Below are 25,966 nucleotides of genomic sequence, written 5' to 3' on the forward strand. Positions count from 1 at the left end.
TATTGATTAGTGGAAATTCTTTATATATTAGAGAAATTAGCTTTTTGTTTCTTATGCAGACATTTTCTCTCAATTTTTTGTTGATTTTGATTATTGTGATTCTTACCACACAAACTGTTTAAAAATTTTTTTAGATAGTGAAGTTTATCAGGTTTTTATGGCTTTTGGATTTTGTTTATACTTAGAAAAACTTTTCTCACTTGAGAGAATTTTTTTTCATGGTTTCATCTATTTTATTGTTTCATTTCTTATACTTAAATCTTTGATCAATTTCAAATTTATTGTGGGGAGAGATATGAATCCAAGTTTATTTTTTTAAGGTGGCTACCCAGCTTTCCCATCACAGACTATTATATAATTCATATTTTCAATGCCATTTTGAAATGTTTCCTGTATTTTACTATATAACTATATGCATTTGGATCAATTTCTGGATTTTCTTGTCTGTTTCATAGGCTTTTCTGTCTATTTATGTGCAAGTAGCAAATTTTAAATTTATATTAGTTTTATAATATGTATCAAAACCTGGTAAAAATGGTTTCTTTCTCTTGCTTTAGTTTTTCAGAAAATGTATGACTATTTTTACTTGCTTATTTTTCTGGAAGAATTTTAGAGTCAATGAGGTGTCCCACACCTACCCTCTAAAACAAATACATCAACTTTATAAATTAATTTAGGTGACATTGACTTCTAAAGTATTTTTTGATATTCCTTTCCAAGCACACTCTACACTTTTCCTTATGTTCAAGTGTGTATGTGTGCAGGTGTGTATATGTCTATGTATGTGTGTGTATATTTTGTGATTCTCAAGAGTAGTTTAAATTTTTCTTCATATAGATCTGATTTCTCATTAAGTGTATTCCTAGATTTTGTTGTTGTTATTGCTTTTGTAAATCTTTTTCTCCTGTAGATCATCCAACTGGGTATTGTTTATAGTATAAGGACTGTGATTATTCATTAATCTTTTACCAAACCACCTTATAAAGTTCTCTTATTGATGTAATACTTCTTAAAATTGATTTCTTTGTTTTCTCCAGATATACAATCATATCATCTGCATGATGGTAATTTTGTCTCCTTTTTTTTAGACCCTAGTTTATTTTTCTTTTTAAATTGTGTTGGCTAATACCTCCAGGATAATGTTAAATGAAGGTAATGGTAATAAACATTTATGTTTTATCCTTGACTTTAGTAGAAATTTTTTCTCTGGAACAATTTTAATATCATTGGAATGATCAATGTTTTGAAGATTTGGCAGAAGTAGCCCATTAAGTCAGATGATGATTGAGATGTACACTTCTTTGCATTATAAAGTATGATTATCATTCCCTTCTTATTAAGAGTTTTAAAAATCAAGAACATGTAAATAGAGAACAAAGGGAAGAAAATAGATCATGTAGTGTAACGTTTTTTAATAGAGGCAATAAAAACAGAAAGCATGACAAAAATGACAGAATTAAGACCCAACAAGACTGGCCTCCATAAATGTAAGTGGGTAACTCACCTATTAAAAAAAATCACTTTTGATCATAATAAAAAATTCAACTCTATGTTTTATATAAAAATTATGCCTAAAGTAGATGCCTTGGAAGAGTTGAAATGAAAAAACCCTCAGATCTCTTTTAAACTGTTTAAAAAATGCTTAACCTGACCCATGCAAGAGAAAGCTACAAATCACTATATTAAGCTATACCTTTTCACCTACCAGATTGGCAAAAATCATAAAGTTTAACGTCATAGTGTGTTGGTGAGGATGAGTGAAACAGGCACTCTTATACATAATTAGTAAGTGTGTACATTGGTAAACCTCTCTGGAGGCCAACATGGTGATAGGTATCAAAATTATAAATTCATATAGCCTTTGTTTTCACATGTTTACTTGTAGAAATTTACCCTATGAGCACACTGAAATGTGTGTCTTTATAAGGATTTTTGTTTCAGTATTGTTTATAATAGCAAGAGTTTTGAAACAGCCTAAATGTTTAATGATATGGGTTTGATTAAATAAGTTATGCATGATTTCATTATGGAATAATATGAATTCCTTAAAAAGAATAAGGTATAGATAAAGCATTATCTCTGAAATACGTTTTTAAGTTTAAAAAGCAAGGACAGCACATTATATTGGGTTGGCCAAAAGGTTTGTTCAGTTTTTTCTGTAAGATGGCTCTAGTAGCACTTAGTTGTCTTTAACTTCATTCGAAACAATTTTGTTAGATTGTATTGCAACAGCTCTCATATCAGCGTGCATTTAAAAAAAAACTTATCAAAATTGGTGAACTTTTGTGTAGCCATTTGTAATATTGAAGATGGAAGAAAAAGCACAAAATTTTCGGCATATTATGCTTTATTATTTTAAGAAAGGTAAAAATGCAACTGAAATGCAAAAAAAGGATTGTGCAGTGTACGGAGAAGGTGCTGTGACTGATGGAACGTGTCAAAAGTGGTTTGTGAAGTTTCATGCTGGAGATTTCTCACTGGGCAATGCTCCATGGTCAGGTAGACCAGTTGAAGTTGATGGCGATCAAACTGAGACTTTACTTGAGAACAATCAACGTTATACCACACGGGAGATGGCCAACATACTCAAAATATCCAAATCAAGTGTTGAAAATCATTTGCACCAGCTTGGTTACTTTAATTGCTTTGATGTTTGGGTTTCACATAAGTTAAGCGAAAAAACCCTTCTTGACCATATTTCTGCAGGAGATTCTCTATTTAAACGTAATGAAAATGTTCCGTTTTTAAAACAAATTGTGACGGGGGATGAAAAGTGGATACTGCACAATAATGTGGAAAGGAAGAAATCGTAGGGCAAGTGAAATGAACCACCACCAACCACACCAAAGGCCGGTCTTCATCCAAAGAAGGTGATGTTGTGTATATGGTGGGATTGGGAGTGAGTCCTCTATTGTGAGCTCCTTCTGGAAAACAAATGATTAATTCCAACAAGTACTGCTCTCAATTAGACCAACTGAAAGCAGCACTTGACAAAAAGTGTCCGGAATTAGTCAACAGAAAACACATAATTTTCCATCGGGATAACACAAGACTACATGTTTCTTTGATGACCAGGCAAAAACTGTTACAGCTTGTCTGGGAAGTTCTGATTCATCTGCTGTATTCACCACACGTTGCACCTTCGGATTTCCATTTATTTAGGTCTTTACAAAATTCTCTTAATGAAAAAAATGTAAATTCCTTGGAAGACTGTAAAAGGCACCTGGAACAGTTCTTTGCTCGAAAAGATAAAGAGTTTGGGGAAGACTGAATTATGAAGTTGCCTGGAAAATGGCAGAAGGTAGTGGAACAAAACAGTGAATACGTTGTTCAATAAAGTTCTTCGTGAAAATGAAAAATGTGTATTTTATTTTTATTTAAAAACTGAAGGAACCTTTTGGCCAACCCAGTAATTTAGTGTTAAAAATATACGAAAATATTATGTATGTGTACACATACACATACACACACAGAGACTCGCACATGTACATATATCTATCTATATATATATACCTGTCTGTAGATACATAGATTATTTCTATAAGGACAAAGAAGAACTGTTCAGAGTGATTGCTTTTGTAGAGAACTGGATGTCTGGGTAGAGAAGCAGAAGTAGAATGGAATGCAAGGAGCAACTTTAAGCATATAAATCAGTAAAACATATTGATCATTCTAAATGAACATTTTCTGTTATAATAATTATTGGCTTTTTAAAGTAGATCTAAATATAGATAACACTAACTTCTTACTCTGTTTTTTTTGTTTTGTTTTTGTTTTTTGGCTGCACTGCATGGCATGTAGCATCTTAGTTCCCCAACCAGGGATCAAACCTGAGCCCCCTGCATTGGAAGCGCAGAGTCTTAACCACTGGACCACCAGGGAAGTCCCTAACTTCTTACTCTGGTAAGAGGATTTTGGAAGAAATTAAAGAATACTAATCTCATTGTCTTCAGGGGAACAAATACAAATACTAATTCTTCATCCCTTTTTTAAAAGCAAAATATAAGTATTTTGGATAAAATTTAAAGGGTAATGGCTAAAATAATAAAATATATAGTAAAAGTAAAGGAAACATAAATATGATGTAGCTCATGGAAGTTAGGAGAGGAGGAAAAAACCTCATGATAAATAGATAAAACAATGGCGTAAAAAGTTCACCATATCTATAATATATAACTACAAAAAATGAATTCATCTGACAAATCTTTTAATAATATACTATTTACAAAATAAAACCAAATGACATAAGTCTGAAACTAAAAGTGATAAAGATACACCAGGAAAAAATTAACTGATTAACAGAGAACACAACTTTAACTGTACTTGTCTCAGACCAAAGAAAACTTAAGGTGGCACCTATTCCATATTTTCCAGACTTTTTTTTTAATAAACTTATTTATTTTATTTTTATGTATTCTGGCTGCATTGGGTCTTTGTTGCTGCACGCCGGCTTTCTCTAGTTGTGGCGAGCAGAGGCTACTCTTTGTTGCGGAGCACAGGCTCTAGAGTGCAGGCTCAGTAGTTGTGGCACATGGGCTTAGTTGCTCCTCGGCATGTGGGACCTTCCCGGACCAGGGCTCAAACCCGTGTCCCCTGCATTGGCAGGCGGATTCTTAAACACTGTGCCACCAGGGAAGCCCTCCAGACTTCTTTTAATAAGCCATCCAATCTATTATCTCCAAGTTTATCCAAAGGCTCCCTAAACACCTTTTTACTTTTTAACCAGAAATGTATACTTGGAGAAGAATTTTATGTCTTTTTGATCTTTTATTAAAAAAAACCTTCAGGGGCTTCCCTGGTGCCACAGTGGTTGAGAGTCTGCCTGCCGGTGGGGGGGACACGGGTTCAAGCCCTGGTCTGGGAGGATCCCACATGCTGCGGAGCGGCTAGGCCCATGAGCCACAACTACTGAGCCTGCGCGTCTGGAGCCCGTGCTCCGCAGCAAGAGAGGCCACGATAGTGAGAGGCCCGCGCACCATGATGAAGAGTGGCCCCCGCTTGCCACAGCTGGAGAGGGCCCTCGCGCAGGGATGAGGACTCAACACAGCCAAAATAAAGAAATAAATTAATAAACTCCTACCCCCAACATCTTCTTAAAAAAAAAAAAAACCTTCAAAATGTTGATATACAAGCCAATTTTCTCAAGATAGTAGGGCATCCTATATACATTTAGTTCTTTATTTTTTGTAAACTTAAGCCACTTACCCATTTTCTTCCCTTTTTTGGATTAAAGAGAATACTTGTTATTTTATAAGAGCCCCTGTTCATATGCAAGCCTCCCCTCCTGCACCTTTCCCAGGCAGCCACTCCTCTTTCCTGGTGCCTCTTACTGCTTTGTTTTTACTGGAAAATGTTCACCCAGAATAAGAGGTGCAATGCGATGGAGGTTTTTCCTTTCAAGGTTAAGACAGTGTGTTCTGCTTAATTTATGTTTTGCTTTTTTGGTAATTTCCAAAATTAAATTGTCCTATAGCTTAAGGAAATAGTTTTCGGTGACACCTAGCTTCTTCCTCTGGCTGATGACAACTTAAATCTCTGGAACCCCAAGCAGTTAGGAAGTCCTGACTTATTTAAATAACTTCAAGTCAATTCCAATTTTGAGTGCCTATACTGTATAGAACTAGGCATTTGCAGCAACATGGATGGACCTAGAGATTCACTTACTAAGGGAAGTAAGCCAGACAGAGAAAGACAAATATCGTATGATATCACTTATATGTGGAATCTAAACAAAAGAGATACAAATGAAATTATATACAAAACAAAAAAGACTAACAGAAATAGAAAACCAATGTATGGTTACCAAAGGGGAAATGGGGGGAACGATAAATTAGGAGTTTGGGATTAACCAGTACACACTACTATATATATAAAATAGATAAACAACAAGGACCTACTGTACAGCACAGGGAACTATGTTCAACATTTTGTAATAACCTATAAGGGAAAAGAATCTGAGAAAATATACATATGTATAACTTAATCATTTTGCTATACACCCGAAACTAACACAATATTGTAAATCAACTGTACTTCAATTTTTAAAAAAATAGGGGAAACTGAAATGCAAATAGTCAGTTGTGGGGTTGTTGCTTTTTTCCTTCATTTAAAAAACCTGCAGCAAAGTGGGAATATGGGGCTTTCACATTGTCTTCCCTTAGCTGACTAAATGAAGGAATGGTCAGATGCTACATAGGATTACGGCTGTTTGTGCTTACACTTAAGGAAGATAGTGTCTGGGCTGGAGGAGGACTTAGGAAAGGTAGAGGATGTAAGCCAGGGTAGCTTTAGGTAACAGAATATGAACACAAAGTTCCATTTAGAAAATACATTTGTGCACGGATGAAGGGTAAGATGTTGATGATATTTTGAATAAGTACTGAGGATATTATTATTACTGACCAATAAGGAACAAAGATTAAGCCATTTTCCTAGGTGAGTTGGGTGAGACATCTTTTAAAGATGTCATCACATATGAGCTTCCCCAAAAGCTGAGCCTCAAGATATGGGTGTGTTCTGAGATACTGAGATACTGATCCCCTCAGCCCTTGAGGATGCCAGGAGAGACATGAACTGCTTGGTACTGGTCCCCTCCACCGTGGAGGATTTTTGGAGGGCACTGGATAATGAAATCCTCTTGGTTTGTTTGGGACTCTCCTTGTTTTAGCACTGAACGTCTTGTATCTTGGGAAATCCCTCTGTCTCAGGCAAACAGGTACTGTCACCCTACCTCAGAGCAGTCTGTGCGCGCTGGAGGGTCTGCAGCAGATCCTGTGGTCCCCATGGGCATTCAGCTCTTGCAGCTCTGTTGTGATGGACCAAGCTGAGCATGACCAGGAAGGTACTCTTCCACCTTATCATAAGCGTTACTAAGCAGTGGTGTTAAAGGCACTTGCCCATTTAACCTAAGTTGTTAAATTATTGGTGTAAAGTTGTTTCTAATATTTTTCATCCTTTAAATGCTTGTAATGATTTCTCCCATTTTATCTTGATATTGGTCACTTGTTCTCTCTCTCGTCCCCCTCCCCTCTCCTCCTACCTTTTTTCCCTCCCCTCCCAACCTTCTCGCTCTGCTCCTCCTCTCTCTCCCCTTTTGTTTTTTTGGGGTTTTTTTGAGGTACGTGGGCCTCTCACTGTTGTGGCCTCTCCCGTTGCCGTATTTTGAAATATTGCTTTTATCTCTCTTAATTCTTCTCACCTTAAAGTCTACTTTGATATCAATATAGTCATACCAACTCTCCTTTGATTAATGCTTGCTTGGTGTATCTTTTTTTCTTCTTTTACTTTTAAACATTGTGTATTTTTATATTTCTGGTGTATTTCTTATAAGCAGCCATAATTGTATTCTTTTAAAAATCCAGTCTAAAAATCTTGTTAACCAAAGTCTTTCATTCATTTATATATAATGCAATTACTGATATAGCTGGGTTTAAGTCTACCATACTTGCTATTTGTTTTCTATTTTTCCTTTTTCTTTCTGTTTTTTAAAATTCCTTTCCTGCCTTTGTAATAGTCAAATTTTTTTAATATTCTACTTTATCTCCTCTGTTAGTCTTTTGTTATACTTTTTTTTTTTTTTTTTTTTTTTTGCGGTGTGTGGGCCTCTCCCTGTTGTGGCCTCTCCGGTTGCGGAGCACAGGCTCCGGATGCGCAGGCTCAGAGGCCATGGCTCAAGGGCCTAGCTGCTCCGCGGCATGTGGGATCTTCCCGGACCGGGTCACGCACCCGTGTCCCCTGCATCGGCAGGTGGACTCTCAACCACTGCGCCACCAGGGAAGCCGTTATACTTTTTAACGTCCTTGTTTCAGTGGTTACCCTAAAAGTTACAAGAGACATTCTAACTTATAGTCTATCTTAAATTAATACATTTACTGCTTTTTCAACAATTCAAGAAATTTAGAACAATATAACTCCGGTATTCTCTACCTCACTCTTGCCATTTTTGCTTTTGTCATATGCTTCTACATGTTGTAAGCCCCACAGACATTACACTATTGTTATTTTAAACAGTCAATATTCTTTTATATTTATCAACATATTTACCCTTTTCAGAACTGTCCATTGCTTTTGTACTTCTACCTGTTATTATTTTCTTGTAGCTTAAAATACATTCTTTAGTATTTCTTATAGTAAATGTCTCTTGGTTGTGAATTCTGTCAACATTTGTGTGTGTGTGTGTATGTTTTCTTTCAGCACATCAGTGGCCTTATCTTCTATTAGTTATTTATCCATCAAACCTGAATTGAATATGTCTTATTCAATCAAAGTTGCTTTCCTCAATAAACCTTTGTAAGTTAACTTACAAAACTTTTCTACTGAACAACTGATGAATCCTGCCTGGCTACTTTTAGATTGTTATAGCCATTCTTTAGTTTTCTTGCTTCCCTAGTGCTTTACTTCACAGATGGACAGAAATGGCAAATACATGAAATGAATGAAACAAGTACTGGGGAAAACATAAGTGCTATCCAAGCAAATTCAAGTTAGGATTTTATCACTGCTAGAGATCTGTCCCTTTAAGACATCAATACCATTGTCAATCTTACTTTTTTAGTTCACATTTTTTTCTTCTAATGAGATGATAAACATTTATCAGTGTTCATGTCTTATCTCTTTTATTCTATATGATTCATTTTGTGGTGTGGTGGTTTTCAAGTCTAAATTGGAAAGAAGCTTCTTCTGGCATTCTAGTTATAGTTACAAATACCAAATTCAAAACATAAGAGATTAATGGAGTCACATCATATGCACATTTAACTCATATAATTCAACCATACATGCTGCACAAAATTAAAATAAAGAAGAACACTTTGAATAGGGTGGATGATTTCACCCACGATTTCCCTCAATGAGCACAAGGGCCCAGCAGAGCATGAATGGGAAGATGTGAATCTGATCTCTCTTTAGATGCTCTTGTGGTGTGAACATCTTACTCCCCTGACCTCAAAGCCTGACCCCCAACAGAACACAATGCCATCATAAAAACACATAGTTAACTAGATGTTCTTTAAAACCCTAATATAAACCCTCCAATTACCCAGCAGCATTTGCATGTTCTATCACTTGACTATACCAAATAATTTTCTTCTAGAAGTATGATTTACTTGGAGGCCATCTGCAACAACATGAAATGTATCCCTCAGACTTTATTAAATGCTTCCAATAGATACCACCTCTTCTCTAAAAGATTCTCATGAAATAGGATCAAAGTCTAGCCAAGAAGATAGGCACAAAAAACAATGGGAAATATATAATGCTTCATGAAAAGTGCTTCATGAATAGAGACTTGTACAAGTGCATTATGGAGACTTAGAGCTAAGTGGGAAATAACAGGTCAGCAAATGAACCGAAGCAAAGCATTAAAACCAATAAGAATAGCATGGAAAGCTCAAAAGTACACTTTTTTTTTGAATATTAATTGATGTAACTTTATTATTTTTTTTAAATAAATGTATTTATTTTTGGCTGCGTTGGGTCTTTGTTGCTGCGCGCAGACTTTCTCTAGTTGCAGCGAGCGGGGGCTACTCTTACTGCGCTGCGCGGGTTTCTTATTACCATGGCTTTTCTTGTTGCAGAGTACCAGCTCTAGGTGCGCAGGCTTCAGTGGTTGTGGCTCGTGGGCTCTAGAGCGCAGGCTCAGTAGTTGTGGCGCATGGGGTTAGTTGCTCTGTGGCCTGTGGGATCTTCCCAGGCCAGGGCTCAAACCCATGTCCCCTGCATTGGCAGGCGGATTCTTAACCACTGCACCACCAAGGAAGCCCTAAACAACAGGTCTTTAAAAAGCAAGATATTTATGGTAGTTTAAAACCCAGGAATATGTTGAGGACAAAGGCATTTGGAAAGGAAAGCTATATTATGAAGTGAATTAAGATGCTCTTCTAAGAAATTTGGATTTAATTCTTTTGTTACAAAAAGCCATCATCCTATTTGGTTCTTAAATGTCCTTCTGAGAAAACTGTGACCTAGGTAATTCTGGACTTCTGCACACACACCAGAGGTGGGACTTAAGCTCAGATGTCCCAGTTCAAATTCATTGCTCTCTCAACTCCACCAGACTGCCTTTCACTGCAGATTCCAAGCTACTTCTCATACCTACAGTTAGTTCAGTCTTGTTTTTCCCTCACTATCAATCTGGTCATGATCTGCCCTTTCCATCTTTTGGGGTAGCCCAACCCTGACAATGACTCTGGACTTTTACTTTATTTGGAGTTTCAAGATGGCGGCAAATCTAAAGAGTTGTCAAAAGCAGACAGTTAGAATGTAAAATTACTTGGCTGTGAAATTTCTGTGGAAAATTCAAAACACCCTGCACTTAACACAATGCCAGAGCTGATTAGTGCAGTTTATTGCTAAGCCCCAAGGGACACCTGCAGGCTTTTACCTTCAGTCTAGAACCCCTGGCCCGAGGAAAGGTGTAATGCCATGTTAGTTCTGCACTCTTTCTATTAGAGTTTACTCAAAGCTGCCGACACCAGATGTGTTACAAACGAACGTTAATTCTCCTCCAGCATCTGGATCGCATGTACTATGAGGGGCAAGATTTATGCCCTGCTGAAGCATTCCCCGGTTTTTAGCACAGAAGTGATTGAACTCCAGATGTTAACAAGATGCAGAGACCTTTTAGTATGATTAAAAACATGATTTCTTGTTTTGCTCATGACAAAACCCATTGGATTAACTTATTAGAAGTGGAGCTGCCGTCCTGCTCATTGGAAGCCGTGTCTACTTTAGCTATTGGAGCTTGTCGTCGAAGATTTTATGAAGAAAGAATGACTCACCAACTCCTAAAATCGTCAACTTCAAGGGCCTTCTCAAAATCAGAGGTTACAAAGGTAGATATTCTCTAAGCACTTAGATAAAGATTTAGCTGAGAATGAAAATCAACACAAGTGTTTGCATGAATTAACTAAATCAGGATCTTCTCCCTTTCAATAATTGTATTATCAAAAAACATGGAACCACAGCCTTAGAGCCTTAGAGCTAGAATGATTCCTCAAAGATCATCTGATCTGCTTTTCCCTTCCTCAGTCCTTCTCTTCCTCCACCTTACAGGGAGGAAGAGAATGGTCTCCTTGTAGTGTCAGATGACTGAGAACCAAAAGGATCCAGTGTTTTGATACAGGTCTCAAAACCAGTAAACAATGAACTTGCTGAATTCATATCATCTATTTTCAAAGTATAGTATTTTCCCAATGATAAAATGCACTTGCCCATAATTTACTTTTTCCATGGTTGGAATGCATCTCATATTTAGTGTGAACATTTAGTAAGTTTGTTTATTTTTGTGCCCACATTTGTTATTAAATTAATGGTGCATATGACAGTCAATGGCATCTTAGAATCTAGAAAATATGGTAACTACTGATTTCAGTAGACAGAAACCTTGAACTAATAAGCAATCGTCTGGATTTTTTACTACTACCATAATCTAAGAATCTGTAAAATGTGTTATTACGCTGGTGAGAAAATGCCTTCCTGTGGAGATACTTTTTATGGTGTTCTCATCTTACCTAGTCAAAATAAAGGAGGAACTAAATTGATTTTAATATAAAACTTTGAAATAGAACATATGATCATGTTGAATAGTCTTCATTAATCATGAGTTTGGTCTACCATTTCCAGTACACCTTTCGAGAGTTTGTGGACTTACTATCTAAATGGTTTATGAATTTTAAGACCTTAAGTCATCATTTACCTCCAATGTCTTTGTTTATTCTGTTCTAATGTCTTCCATGATAAAATTCATTTTCTTCATAAATCACTTATGTGACCCTGAAGAGATATGATGTGTGTAAGTTAAAAATAGTGTACTAGTGTACTGCTAATCATGAGTGGTGATTCATTCTTTTTTTTTTTTTTTTTTTTTTTTTTTGGCTGCGTTGGGTCTTTGTTGCTGCGCGCAGGCTTTTCTCTAGTTGCAGTGAGCGGGGGCTACTCTTTGTGTGGTGGGTGTGCAGCCTTCTCATTGCAGTGGCTTCTCTTGTTGCGGAGCGTGGGCTTTAGGCGTGCAGGTTTCAGTAGTTGTGGCACAAGGGCTTAGTTTCTCCACAGCATGTGGGATCTTCCCGGATCAGGGCTGGAACCCATGTCCCCTGCATTGGCAGGCGGATTCTTAACCACTGAGCCACCAGGGAAGCCTGGTGATTCATTCTTGACAACATTATCTATGGCCAAGAAAGGAAGAATCTGGAAGCACCTTTTCTTACATTTGTTTACAAGTGCTTTACTGTTTGACTCTGAACTTCTCTTGTCAAATTTACAGTAGAACTCAACCCATTCCACATTTCCCACCAAAATCACTCATATTATAGATTTAACTAAAGATTTTGTAGCAGAATGGGAGGTAGGTGTTGAGCTTTCCTCATAAACTTATAGCAAACAATTTAAATACAACTATCAGCTATTTAAACAATCACAGTAGACATTTTAATTATTCCCCAGGAGTTGTTTGCTTTGTTTTGGTGTAGTTTCCTCTTCCGGCAATACCCAGCCTTGCATTAATTTTTCTTTACTCCAGGATTTTCTGCCAGCAATTTAAAGCTCCTCATCCCTATTCATTCAAGCTTTCATTCAACAAATAATTAAAGGCTTATTGAGAAGCAGTCACTCACCTACTGTGAGACAAATACATCCCAGGTAATAGGGATATGACAATGAACAACAACAAAAAATCCCAACTCTCATGGAGCTTACTTTCTTCCAGGGGACGGGAATGGTGCATGTGGCAGATGTCAGATGAGAACAAGTGCCATGAAGAAAAAATATGTATCAGACTAAGGGGAAAGAAGGAGTGACTGGAGTGTTTGTGCACATGTGTGTGCACGCAAGCACGGGAGTCATTGAATTACAAGGGGAAGCTAGGGAAGACCTCTCCGAGAAGAAGACATCGAGAGAGACCTGAGGAATAAGGAGAACGAACCATGAGGAGTCAGTGGAACAGTTCACCTCTACTCCAGCTTCTACCACCAAAGTTCATAGATGACTCCTTATAGGACTCAACAAAGCAAAGGATCTACCAGCAACAGAACCAAACTTCCATGGGCATTTTGCCACTATGTTTTGTTAACAGTTCCTTATGGTCTTTGCCCTAATTCCTAAGAGGCTAATTAATCAAAATGTGTCTTCCAAACAAATCACTAACCTGAAATAAGAATCACAGGCCAGGTTGTCAATGTGTCTAAGCTTTTAAGTAGAATTCTTATAAAGCAAATCCAGAAAAATAAGAGCCACATAAAAATATTGTCTTCCTTTATCCTTTAACCTAACCCAATATTTCTTTTCTAGAAATCTTTCCTAAAGAAATGATACAAATGTGGACGAAGCTTTATGTGCAGAGATGATCACTGGACTATTATTTATAAAACTGAAAACTTGACAGTCTAAACTATAATTTTTATTAAAATAATAAAGTAGGGATCATTAAGCTGTTTAATGTCTACAAATAATTATTGATGATATGGTAAATTGACTATAAGTGATAGAGGTAGAGAAAATGGTATCAAATAGTGCACAGAATATTACCTCAACTATAAACAAAAAGTTTGGAAAAATTAGAACTAACTCTAACAAAATTGAGATATTAGTTTTGCCTACTCTAGATTTCACATAATGGAATATACAACAGTATAATGGAAAATACATATAAGTGCACATACTCTTGTTTCTCGCTTTCTTCTGTCCGTGCAATGTTATTGAAACTTCATGTTGTTGAATGCGGCAGTAGTTCATTCCTCTTTTATTTTTAAAATTATTTTGGCTGAGTAGTATTCATAATTTGTTTCTCCATTAACCTGTTTATAGACCCTTAGGCTGTTTCCAGTTTGGGGTCATTAAAAATAAAGCTGTTATGAACATCTGTATATAAGACATTTTGTGGACATATGTTTTCAGCTTTTATTGTAAATACCTAGAAATGAAATCACTGGTCAAACAGTAAGTGTACTTTAATACAAATTGTCAAACTGCATTCTAAAGAGGTGTACTATTTTACACTTCTACCATCAATGTATGAGACTTTCTGTTGCTTTTCATCCATAAAACCAGTGAATATTGACAGTTTTTTTTACCATTCTAAATGCATGTATAATAATGCTTCATTGTGGGTTTGATTTGTGTTCCCTGATTACTGATTATGTGTAACATATTTTCTGCTACTCGTTGGTCATATATATTTTTTCTTTTGCAAAAGTTCTATTCAAATTTTTTAACCATTTTTGAAAACTTGAGGGTTTTTTAATACTGTATAAGGCATATATACATGTATATATGTATACATGTATTACATATTATCTGATATTGTATTATCATAATGTCTTATAGACATTTCCCCTCCAGTCTATGGCTTGCATTTTAATTTCCTAAGGATGTCATTTGAAGACCAGAGTTTGGTTTTTTTTAAAGTTTTTAATTAAGTTAATTTAATATTTTTTTCATTATGGTTAGTGAAAATCTTTGTCTTTTTAATCAACCTAGCTAGATGTTTATAAATTTTATGGATACTTTTAAAGAAGTAGCTCTTAGATTTTTAATTTTTCTCTATTGATTTTCTCTTCTCTATTTCACTGATTTTTGCTCATCTTTATAATTTTCTTCTTTACACTTCTTTTATGTTTAATAGTCATCTTTTTCTAGCTCCTTTTTAATTTTTGAATTTTATTTTATTTACTTTTTATACAGCACATTCTAGCTCCTTAAAATGAAAGCTTAGATCACTGATGGCAGACATTCTTTTTTTTCTTTCTTTCTAATATAAGCACTAAAGCTATAAATTTAACTCCAGGCACTGCTTTAGCTGCATCCCAGCTAAATGATATGCTGTTTCTACTTTCATACAGTTGAATATTATCTTATTTGCCTTGCAATTTTCTTCTTTAATTCACTGCTTGAGAGGTATGTTGTTAAATTTCCAAATACATGGGAATTTTTTTATATATCTTGTGTTATTAATTTCTTATTTAATTTTGTTGAAGTTAGAGGGGATATTCTGTATGACTTCAATTCTTTTTAGCCTATCTGAATGTATTTTATAGTTCAGCATATGGTTTCTCTAGGTAAATGTTCCATTTGTACTTGAAAGGAATGTCTATCCTGTCATTGTTTGTGTATGTCAAATAGGTTTCAAGTTGTTTGCTAGTGTTGTTCAAACTTTCCTGACTGATTTTCTATGAACTTGTTTTATTACTAGGACAGAAGTGTTTTTGCACCCAACTATAATCATGGACTTTTCTATTTCTCATTTCATTCTTATGTTTCCGTTTTATGTATTTTTGAAGCCCTGTTTTTTTTTAACATCTTTATTGGAGTATAATTGTTTTACAATGTTGTGTTAGTTTCTGCTGTATAACAAAGTGAATCAGCTATACATATACATATATCCCATATCCCCTCCCCCTTGCATCTCCCTCCCACCCTCCCTATCCCACCCATCTAGGTGGTCACAAAGAACTGAGCTGATCTCCCTGTGCTATATGGTTACTTCCCACTAGCTATCTATTTTATACTTAGTAGTGTATATGTGTCCATGCCACTCTCTCATTTTGTCCCAGCTTACCCTTCCCCCTCCCAGTGTCCTCAAGTCCATTCTCTACATCTGCATCTTTATTCCTGTCCTCCACTTAGGTTCTTCAGAGCCATTTTTTGTTTGTTTTTTAGATTCCATAAATACGTGTTAGCATATGGTGTTTGTTTTACTCTTTCTGACTTACTTCACTCTGTATGACAGACTCTAGGTCCATCCACCTCACTACAAATAACTCAGTTTCATTTCTTTTTATGGCTGAGTAATATTCCATTGTATATATGTGCAACATCTTTATCCATTCATCTGTTGATGGACACTTACATTGCTTCCATGTCCTGGCTATTGTAAATAATGTGAAGCCCTGTTATTAACGCTATACACATTAAGATCTCTAGAAGTTCAATTTGATTCTTCTTTACTGTTTCCACTTCTCGTTCTTATGTTCCTCTTTTACTTTAAATTCATGATCATATTTGTAATAGCTGTTTTAATATTCTTTATCTGCTAATTCTACCATCTCTATCATTTCTGCATCTGTTTCTATTGATTCATTTTTCTTTTGGTTATGGGTCGAATTTCCAAGATTTTTGTTTATCTAGTCCTTTTTGATTGTGACTATTACACTGATGAGTTTGGGTATTTTGCTTTCTTTCTTTTTTTTCTTTTTTTTTTTTTAGGGACCAGCAGGGAGTTCCTTTGGTCCACTCAACCTTTGGTAGTGCTGTACTAAAACCTTTGTTTTAACCCCATCAATATCTGTTTTGTTCATCCCACAGTTTAATAGCTGTCTAACGATTTCCACCCTGCTGGATGAATCCTGTGACTCTCCTGTTTCTTCTTTGGTTTGTCCCTATCAGTATTTGCTTTATTCATCTTACTCCTTAATAAGGTTTTAAAAATTTCCACCCTAAGACTAGCCTTTTGATTCTGTCCTCTTCCTTTCCCCTTTCTCCTATTAACCTAATATTATTAGAATCTGTGAGACCCATAAGGGGAAGCTGAAATAGCAAATTCAACAAGGCTTCCTGAATGTTTTCTTTCTTTAAAGAGTGTTGAATTTTGTTTGCAGTGCTGGTTAGATTAATTGAGATTCCACTTAGTTCTTTCAGGCTTTGTTTAAAAAAAGCTTTCTTGGGCTTCCCTGGTGGCGCAGTGGTTGAGAGTCCGCCTGCCGATGCAGGGGACGCGGGTCCGTGCCCCGGTCCGGGAAGATCCCACATGCCGCGGAGCGGCTGGGCCCGTGAGCCATGGCCGCTGAGCCTGCGCGTCCGGAGCCTGTGCTCCACAACGGGAGAGGCCACAACAGTGAGAGGCCCGCGTACCACAAAAAAAAAAAAAAAAAAAAAAAGCTTTCTTAGTGGAAGTGTGAGTTGTCTCTCCTCTAGAGCTAATTTTGTCCTACAACTAAGGTGTAAACTTCTTGAGTCTCTACTCTATGCTATGCATGTTCAAAAAGTCCCTCCATTTTGGATGATTGGAATACAAATGTGGTCTCAAATGTGTTTTCAGGGACAAAGCTGGGGGATTATAGAGCTCACTTCATTTTCTTTACTTCCTATAGAGAGTAAAGTTCTGTGTCTGAAAACAGGTTTTTTTAATATATTTCTTATATTTTGTCCAGTTTTCTAGATTTTTTTATGACAGGAAGGCAAGTCAGGTACCAGTTATTCTATCATGGTCAGAAAAGTAATTTTGATCTTTATATTGTTAAAAATATCTGTTTATAGTTTCTAAATTTTCTACAACGAGCAAGTATTACTCAGAAAATATATGTAATATTATCGCATGAGTTTTCTATTGTTTCTGTAACAAGTTACCACAAACATAGTGGCTTTAAAAACACAAAAATTTTACCTTGCAGTTCTGTAGGTCAGAAGTTCAGTAAGAGTTTCACTGGGCAATATCAAGGTGCTGACAGGGCTGCATTCCTTTTAGAGGCTCTAGGGGAGAATCTGCTTCTTTGCCCTTTCCAGCTTTTAGATGTTGCCTGCATTCCTTGGCTCATGGCCACTTTCTCCATCTCAAAGTTAGAAGCATAACATCTTCAAATCAATCTCTTTCTGACTCTGATTCTCCTGCCCTACTTTATCACTGAAATAATTTCTTCTGATTACATTGGAACCACCTGGATAATCCAGGATAATCTCCCAACCTCAAGATTCTTAACTTTTTCACCTCTACAAAGTCCCTTTTGCAATGTAAGGTGACATATTCATAGGTTGCAAGGATTAGAATGTAGACAGCTGTGGGGGACCATCATTCTGCCTACCACAGTTATTAAGGTATTTGTCACCAATTATTAGGATAATAAAATCGTCATTCTTAGAATGTACTATAACAAAAGTTATTCTGTTGACATATTCCATATACACTCTGAAAGACATGAGGGCACCTGGGTTTTGGTAACATTTAAGCAGATTTTGCTATGGATTTTCCTGAGGCTGTGTGAAGTCGATATACTGCTTATGTCATAACGGATGATGCTTTGTCTACAAGGTAGATAACATATTTACAGATAATTGGGATTTGCCAAATATGGCCCTAAATTCTTTGGTTCCCAGTCTCTGATTTTCCTCTAGCCTACCCCTGATTTCTTGTGACATCTCTGAGCATACCTGCCAGATGAATTTTTACAGCTATTACCACTCCATAAGCACTGTACTGAAAATTTTATTCTCAGAAGTTACCAAAACATTCTCCTTTTGATATCCTAGGTCTATAAATGGTACCATATTTTTCTAGACTTAGGCTTAAAACCACACTCACACTTGCCTAATTTTTATCCTGATCTTTACTTTATCCACCTAATCTATTGTCAGACTTTGTAGGGTTTTTTTTTTTTTTAAGAAATCTCTCAGACGAGCTCTCACACACTTCGTTTCATTTTAATTCCCACAACCATCACTGTATTTCAGGTTCTTGTTATTATAGTTGAATTTTCACAAATACCTTCTAAAGAGTCTTCTTACTTATAATCTTCATCCAAACCACTTTGGCTAAATGAGTCTTCCAAAAGATTCATTTCTACACAAAAACTTTTGGATTTTATTTTAGTGTTCATAAAATAAATTTCTAATTCTTCAGTATAACATAAACCCCTCCACACTTTCATTTTAACAATTTAAATCCTTCATGTTGTATCTCAAATTCAACTTCCTTTTGTTTTCCTTGACATTCCAGATTTTAGCAGTCTCTCATCATCATGAACGCATTTCTACAACAGTCTTCTTTCAGTAATTTTCAAAATATGTCTTGATTTATCTTTATATAATTACATCCTTTTATGTTTTACCCTTTAACTGAAACTTTCAAGTATAGAATTCATGTTTTATAAATTTTTGAACCCTTTGTAATATCTAATACCTAGTGGTTAATGAACATTTATTTGTGGGTAAAGGAGAGTGGGATTTAGGGCTACATTTTTCCCAGGGTTTTTTTTTTTGCTGTTGTTGTTGGTTTTTGTTTGTTTGCTTTGAGTGGATAAGGTTTTTATTTTTTAATTTTTTAAATTAATTTAATTTTTTTTTGGCCATGCCCCATGGCATGCAAGATCTCCCCAATCAGGGATCTTCCCTGCAGTGGAAGCGTGGAGTCCTAACCACTGGATCACCAGGGAGTTCCCTGGATAAAGTTTTGGAAACATTTTTAAAAATGCACTTTTAGGGCCTCCCTGGTGGCGCAGTGGTTGAGAGTCCACCTGCCGATGCAGGGGATACGGGTTCGTGCCCCGGTCTGGGAGGATCCCATATGCCGCGGAGCGGCTGGGCCCGTGAGCCATGGCCGCTAAGCCTGTGCGTCCGGAGCCTGTGCTCCGCAACGGGAGAGGCCACAACAGTGAGAGGCCCACGTACAGCAAAAAAAAAAAAAAAAAAAAAAAAAAAATGCACTTTTATTGTGTCCTTAAAACAATTCTGTAGGGCTAGATTAGATATCTCTATTTGAACAACTATGTGATTTCCATAAAGCAGTTCAATTACTGATAGAAAGAGTCAGGTCACCTTATTCCTACTTCTATGTTCTTTCTGTTCCATTCTCTGGCCTCTCAGAATTTGACTCAATATTTCTTATTTTATTAAAAAAATTTTTAGGTCTCCGTGCAACGACCTTAGTAACAACATAGACTATGTTAATAATTTTTCTCTGAAACTGACCTCACTCTTGGTTCTCTGTTGGCAGAATAATCTTCCTATAGCTCATGAATCAAATGTACTTTGTTTTTACAGCAGAACTGAAAAGATTTTTTTGCTTCCTTTACACTGTCTTGTATTCTTGATTCCTCTGTTTTAGTTCACTTTTTTATTCAAATCGGAAATACAAAGTATACTTGGATTGTTTTAAAACTGTCCCAAATATCTCTAGGGTTGACGCCACTGTTAAACCTCATGGAAACTCTAGTTTGTTTGGCTGAATCTGGGACTGGGATTTGGGGAATTATGATAATTATGGCTCATCTTATGATCCCAGGCCAAGTATTTATTTTTCTTTGCTTTCATTGCTCCATCAGCAAAAGGTAAAATCTATTCTGTGTAACCAGAAGGTCGATTGCAAAGAATAGTAAAAGTTGCATGCAGTTTGTGAGCTTAAGGCTATATATAAAAGCTAAATATAGCCATCCCAACTGCTGCAGGGGATTAGAGCTTTCAGATCCTTCTCCCATGAGGCCCGGCAATGAGTATATTTCCCAGCTCCATTTTCAAGACCAAATGACATAACACATTTTTAAATGATAAATCTGAGGTATTTTTAAATCTCAATAATATTAACAATGATGATGATGAAAATGATAGATAGCCTTTGTTGAGCCTTAAGAGTGTAATAGATTCTGGATCAAACCTTACAAAACTCCTGAGAAGTATGTATTACTATCTCTTTTTTGAAGAAAAACAAAAATAACTGAGGCTTAGTCCAGATAAGTGGCTTGTTTGAATTCACAGAATTAGTGAGATGAAAAACTCTCACCTCTCTGACATCAAGCTTGAGTTCATAACCAGCATACCATATCACTTTCACTGACCAAGGCACTGGGCTCGCAGCAGACAGCTGTGAAGTGGGAACTCTTGTTCTTTGTGACAATTTGACTCATATTCTTAGCATAACAAGTATTGTTATGCTAAGAATATTTTAACAGAAAATAAATTAGAAAATAACTACAGTTTTCTGCTTACTTATAATTTGGTTTAAGTATATGGTCCTATGCTGTCTTTGTTGGTTTTCTTTCCTTCCTTCCTTCCTTCCTTCTTTCTTTCTTTTTTTTTTTTCTTTTTTCTTTTTTTTTGCGGTATGCGGGCCTCTCACCGTTGTGGCCTCTCCCGTTGCAGAGCAGAGGCTCTGAACGCGCAGGCTCAGCGGCCATGGCTCACGGGCCCAGCCGCTCCGCAGCATGTGGGATCTTCCCGGACTGGGGCACGAACCTGTGTCCCCTGCATCGGCAGGCGGACTCTCAACCACTGTGCCACCAGGGAAGCCCCCTTCCTTCTTTCATTTTCCTCTTTTTCCACCTCCTTCCTCCTTCTTCCCTCCCTCTCTCCCTCTTTCCTTCTTTTCCTTCTAAAAGTTAATGGCTTTGAACTTCAATTCTATAAAAAAAGGATTTGTTAAATTGCCATCTATTTCCAACACCTATCCACCAAGTCTTCATTAAATTGAAGCAATATTTTGGAGACATTTAGAGCAAACTTATTATTATTATTATTATTGTTAGTGTAATTGCTTTACAATGTTTTGTTAGTTTCTGCTATACAGTGAAGTGAATCAGCTTTATGTATACCTATATCCTCTCCCTCTTGGACCTCCCTCCTGCCCCCCATCCCACCCGTCTAGGTTGTCATAGAGCACCGAGCTAAGCTTCCTGTGCTTTATAGCATGTTCTCACTAGCTATTTTACGCATGGTAGTGTATATATGTCAATCCTAATCTCCCAGTTAGTCCCACCCTCCCCTTCCTCTGCTGTGTCCACATGTCCATTCTCTACATCTACGTCTCTATTCCTGCTCTGCATATGTGGAATCTAGAGCAAACTTTTGACTTTTGTGACATGTCATCTAATTTGAGATAGTAACAGTAATACCTTCTATTTATTGGGCAGTTTGTTACTAATATCAGAACCTCTCTCTAGGCAATTGTTCTTCAATTTCATTGATATCAATGTAGCATTCAAGGTGTTTTGGCAACATAATAGAGCAACTTTCTTCATCCCTTGGTTGTTATGGCTAACAGAAATGGCACAGATGTGTACAGGATAGACCATCATCCAGAAGTACACTCATTACATACTCATTGATCTCCTCCCTTGTTGATGTATCGAGGCTTTTGGACCTTATTAGATTCCACCAACCCACTCATTCATTCCACAACAAAACACTGGGCACAAGAGTGAACAAAACAGGTAAAATTCTTAATTTCATGGAGCAGATACAATGCATATATTATAGTCATGTTCAACAATCTTTACATACTCCTTAGGCTGGGTATAGTTTGTCTATGGGCACAGGACTCTGGAGATTTGATGAAAAAACTCAGCTTAAATTTTTAGATTAATTATCATACAAATATTTTTAGGTTGTTACTCTTTGGGCCTTATTAGTCTAGATGTATTTCTCCTTGGATAATCTTGGTTCACCTGCATTTTTCCTTTTGCCTTTTGTTTTCTTCAGTAACCTCAGCCCCCGACCCCTTCACCAATTACTCCCCCTCCCCACACTCCACCATTCTTTAATATTTTTAAGAGCCCTGTCAGGCTTCATTTTATAGATGAGGAAATTAGACTGAAGGAAGTTAAATAACTTACTCAAGGCCACACAGCTAGTCAGTGGTAGATCTGGGATTTTGACTCATATATATCTCACTCCAAAAATTGTATAACCAACCACAATTTTTATTCCTGTACTCTTTAAAAAATTTCTTCCATGCTTTTACTATTAAGTACTTAATCACATGGGATTATGATTTCTCTGAGATAGTCTGTGACTCCTGGCACAATCTAAACTCTGGTCTGTAACTGTGTGAATGATAAAAGCATATATTATTTTTGGTACAATTTTCAGCTTACAATGGTTCTGATCCATTGTAAATTGTAATGTTTCTAATACCATTCATTTTCAAGAGGAAAATCATCCATTTTCTTTGGGAAATTCTTTGGTCTTCTGTTCAGTCCTTCCTGATCTCTACCAATCCCCCAAATCACTAGGCAGAAACCTTGTTCTATGGCCAACCCTGACATTTTTGAATGACTGTATGTAATTATCAGTCTGAGGAATTCATTTTTTGTGTGTGAGCTATTGTGAACGTCCAGTGTCTCAGGTTCCTTTATATAAATCTCCTCACCCAAAACAGATGAACAAAAGTATTACCTTTTCTGATAGCTGTTCTGAACTTACACATTTTTCTAATATGACCTGAGCTGAGGATAGTGGGATTAAAAAGGGGCCCTATGTAAGCAGAATGAGTTCTTTTTGGAGAGTCAAATCACACAAGGACACTCCATGGTTAGGAGCATCGTTAGAACCTGTTTTACCTTAGCAAAGTTACTCAACCTTTCTGGGTCTGAGTATCCTAATTTATAAAATTGAGTATATTATACTAGACAGTGACTATACATCAGCATGGTGAAAGAGATTCTTAAGAATACAGATTCCCAGTCTCCACTTAGAGATTGGATTGGGAAGGTCTGAGATTGGATTGGGAATCTCTGTATTTTAACTACTTGCCCAGGTGCTTCTATTTTGCAGAATGTCTCTGAAAAGAGATTGTGTGAGAACTACATAATACTCCATGCTTCAATACTTCAGTGGATTTTTGGTGTGACCCCATTAAACCTATTTTTTTCCACTTAGGATCCCTGTCACAAGTAGGAGAAAGCTATCATCCCAGCTGTAAGCCTCTCATTCAGGGCTCTTGCCGCAGCCAGCAGTGTCCTTGGAGTCTAGTTCAAAGCTGGAGAAAGTGAACCATGGAGCTGGGAGCCATTGGTGGAGGGGCTGGCCTGAAGGAAGTGAAGTGTTTCAGCCAGAATGTACTGACGCACAACCAGGAAACCACAGACTGGTGAAAACCTTTCCAAGCCTGAGCCCTGTGATCAAAAGAGGTACAGGAAGTAGCTCTGCCAAGAGTCCTTTCTGCTGCTGGCTGGAACCCTGAGCTTCTGAGGCTCTCTAAGTCAACTCCCTGAGCAGATGCTGTCACCTACAGAGCCATTACTAAAGCATTTTCTTGCTTTGCTCTGAGGTGGCCCCACTGGTGGGTGGGAGTGAGTTGCTCTCTCTTTTTTTCTCTTTCTCGCTCCTTCCTTTTGGCAGAGTTTGTCATCTGATTGCTCACTTTGATTTTTTCAGAAGCCATAGATTACTGGATTCTTACGCTTTGCTAATTGGCCATTGTTTGATGCTCAGGGCATGTATACAAAAACCAAATCCTCAAACTCTTAGCAATACCTAGATCACCTGATCAGCAAATATCAATATGGAAATGAACTTCCTTTATTTATCACATCATAACCATTATCCCTTCTCCCAGGCTAGTCTTTCTTTGTTCCTTATAAAAATAGATTCAAACAGAAATTACATTCAGATCCCTGTCACATAGATCATGTCTGGATACAAGGTCAAAATAATTGTGGCCCTGTGAATTTTCTCTTTCCTTGGCCAGAGTAACTGCCAGTTGCCATGCAATAAATCACATCATCATATAGCAGATCCAGTTAATAGCTGAGACTAGCAGGATAACTGAACCATGTCCTGAGAGCTAAGTGATGGAGAAATTGGACATGGAGCACTTCAAATTGATGACCTAGTGACAGGGTATTTTTCCTGGAAAGAACAGGATAATTCTGAACTATTGATTTTGTCAAGGGTACAAGCTCCCATGTAGAGGAAAATAAAGCAAGTGTGATGAACTTTTCATTTGGCCTTCTGCCTGGATTTCTTGCTTTTTGCCTTGTATTTCATGCCTCTATTTTTATTCTTTAAACCCTGACTAGATGGCCCAGCTATATTGGCCATGTGGCTTAAAATCCACACTCTTAATCTGCTTGTTTCCAAAATCTCAGCAAGAATGAGGTGGCCAATAGCTTTTATGAGACGATGCTCTGATTCTTAGCTTAGGTTTCAATAAGTTTAGGAGACTTGAAAAGTTCGGTGGGGAGAGGCCCTACACCCTCTGTAAAGATTTCAGAGGTCAAGATTTAGGAGACGATACACACAAACTGAGCAACAACAATCAAGTGTTTTCTGAATTATTCCTCGCCTGAGACTATTATGTAAAGTAGAGACTTTGCAAACACATTGTGCTGCAGTGCATTTTGAGACATGCCTTTTTTGGAAAGTGCTAACTTTGTACACTGCTGACACTAAACATTTGAAAATAAAACTTTTTTTCTCTCTCTCTCTCCTCTACTTTTGGCTCAGTTTATCCTACCAAAACACACTTCAAAAGACATCTTTATAGAAAGAATGTTTCAAAAATATAATATTTCCATCTGTTATTTTAATAATACATGCTCTGGGACTCTCTTTATGAACAATTTTCTTTTCTTTCCTCCCATTTAGATGTATAAATATTTGATTCAAAAGCCCTGAGGAATAGTCAGCCAATCAGGTTGCTGAATTGTGAACATTCCTAACCCTATAATTTTGTCTGTAGCAGGCATCTCCTGCTGTGGAACTAACTGCTAAGGGATATAGCAATGTAATCCTCAGACTGTTCCATCTCAAGGTTGCTCTGAAGTGGAGAGAAGGAAACAGTCTTAATTTTGATAAAATAAACTTTATTTTGTAACTTTATTATTTGTTTTTCTTTCTCCTTTCAACACTTCATAATAGACCTGTCTGGTAATTTGAAGTCAGCCTCCCTCACTGAGGTGCCCTAGGCCACCCCATATTCTTGTAACTTTTTAAAGAGGTAGTCACACAATGTTTGGTCCTGTCATTCCAAAGTTCAGAACCCTATTTTCTTCAATGTCTGGTGAACCGAACCAAGCCATATACTAACTCTTATTAAACATACACAAATGGTGCTTTCCCAATGGATGGCAACAGAAGATGTGTAAGCTCTGTCATGCCACCCAGATATGTTGGAAATCTTAAACCATGTGCAAAACTTTAGTACCTTTCTCCTTGTTAGACTTCACTTACCAGACCTCTACTTCAGTAACTATTGAAGCATTTAATGTTACAACATGAATTTAATGGGAACACCCTCTTTGATATGAACTCAAATATGTTGCTAGGAATAAAAGATCTTTATGGATAAAATTTAATATATTTTGAATCAAGTTCAAGGAGATCTTTTGCTGTGTGTGAAGAATAAAATAAAAATTCCCTTTATAAAATTTTATGGCTAGATGGGTAGGGAAAAATATTTTCCAGGATCAAAATATTTTCTCATTTCTTCTTGAATTAACAAAAGTACAAAGTTATAGATATGCACATAAAATTAAGCTTAAGTATTAGA

At 36.7% G+C, this 25,966-nt stretch overlaps 1 long non-coding RNA gene across 6 annotated transcripts in view; it reads left to right on the forward strand.

The window, feature by feature from the left end:
- The window catches only part of LOC309800527, a 59,895-nt gene extending 34,599 nt beyond the window's left edge, over positions 1-25,296 (forward strand). For 3 of the 6 annotated variants that reach the window (XR_014293472.1, XR_014293474.1, XR_014293477.1), the window contains 4 exons: positions 1,089-1,152; positions 3,802-3,903; positions 10,687-10,832; positions 12,704-14,187. This is a non-coding gene — a long non-coding RNA (uncharacterized lncRNA). Of the gene's footprint in view, positions 1-1,088; positions 1,153-3,801; positions 3,904-10,686; positions 10,833-12,703; positions 14,188-23,352 lie in introns of those variants that run through there. The other 3 variants (XR_014293473.1, XR_014293475.1, XR_014293476.1) reach the window with 3 other exon arrangements.
- The last annotated feature ends 670 nt before the right edge of the window (positions 25,297-25,966 follow it).

Source organism: Mesoplodon mirus (genome assembly GCF_964341445.2).
Source record: "Mesoplodon mirus genome assembly, chromosome: 3".
NCBI lineage: Eukaryota > Metazoa > Chordata > Mammalia > Artiodactyla > Ziphiidae > Mesoplodon > Mesoplodon mirus.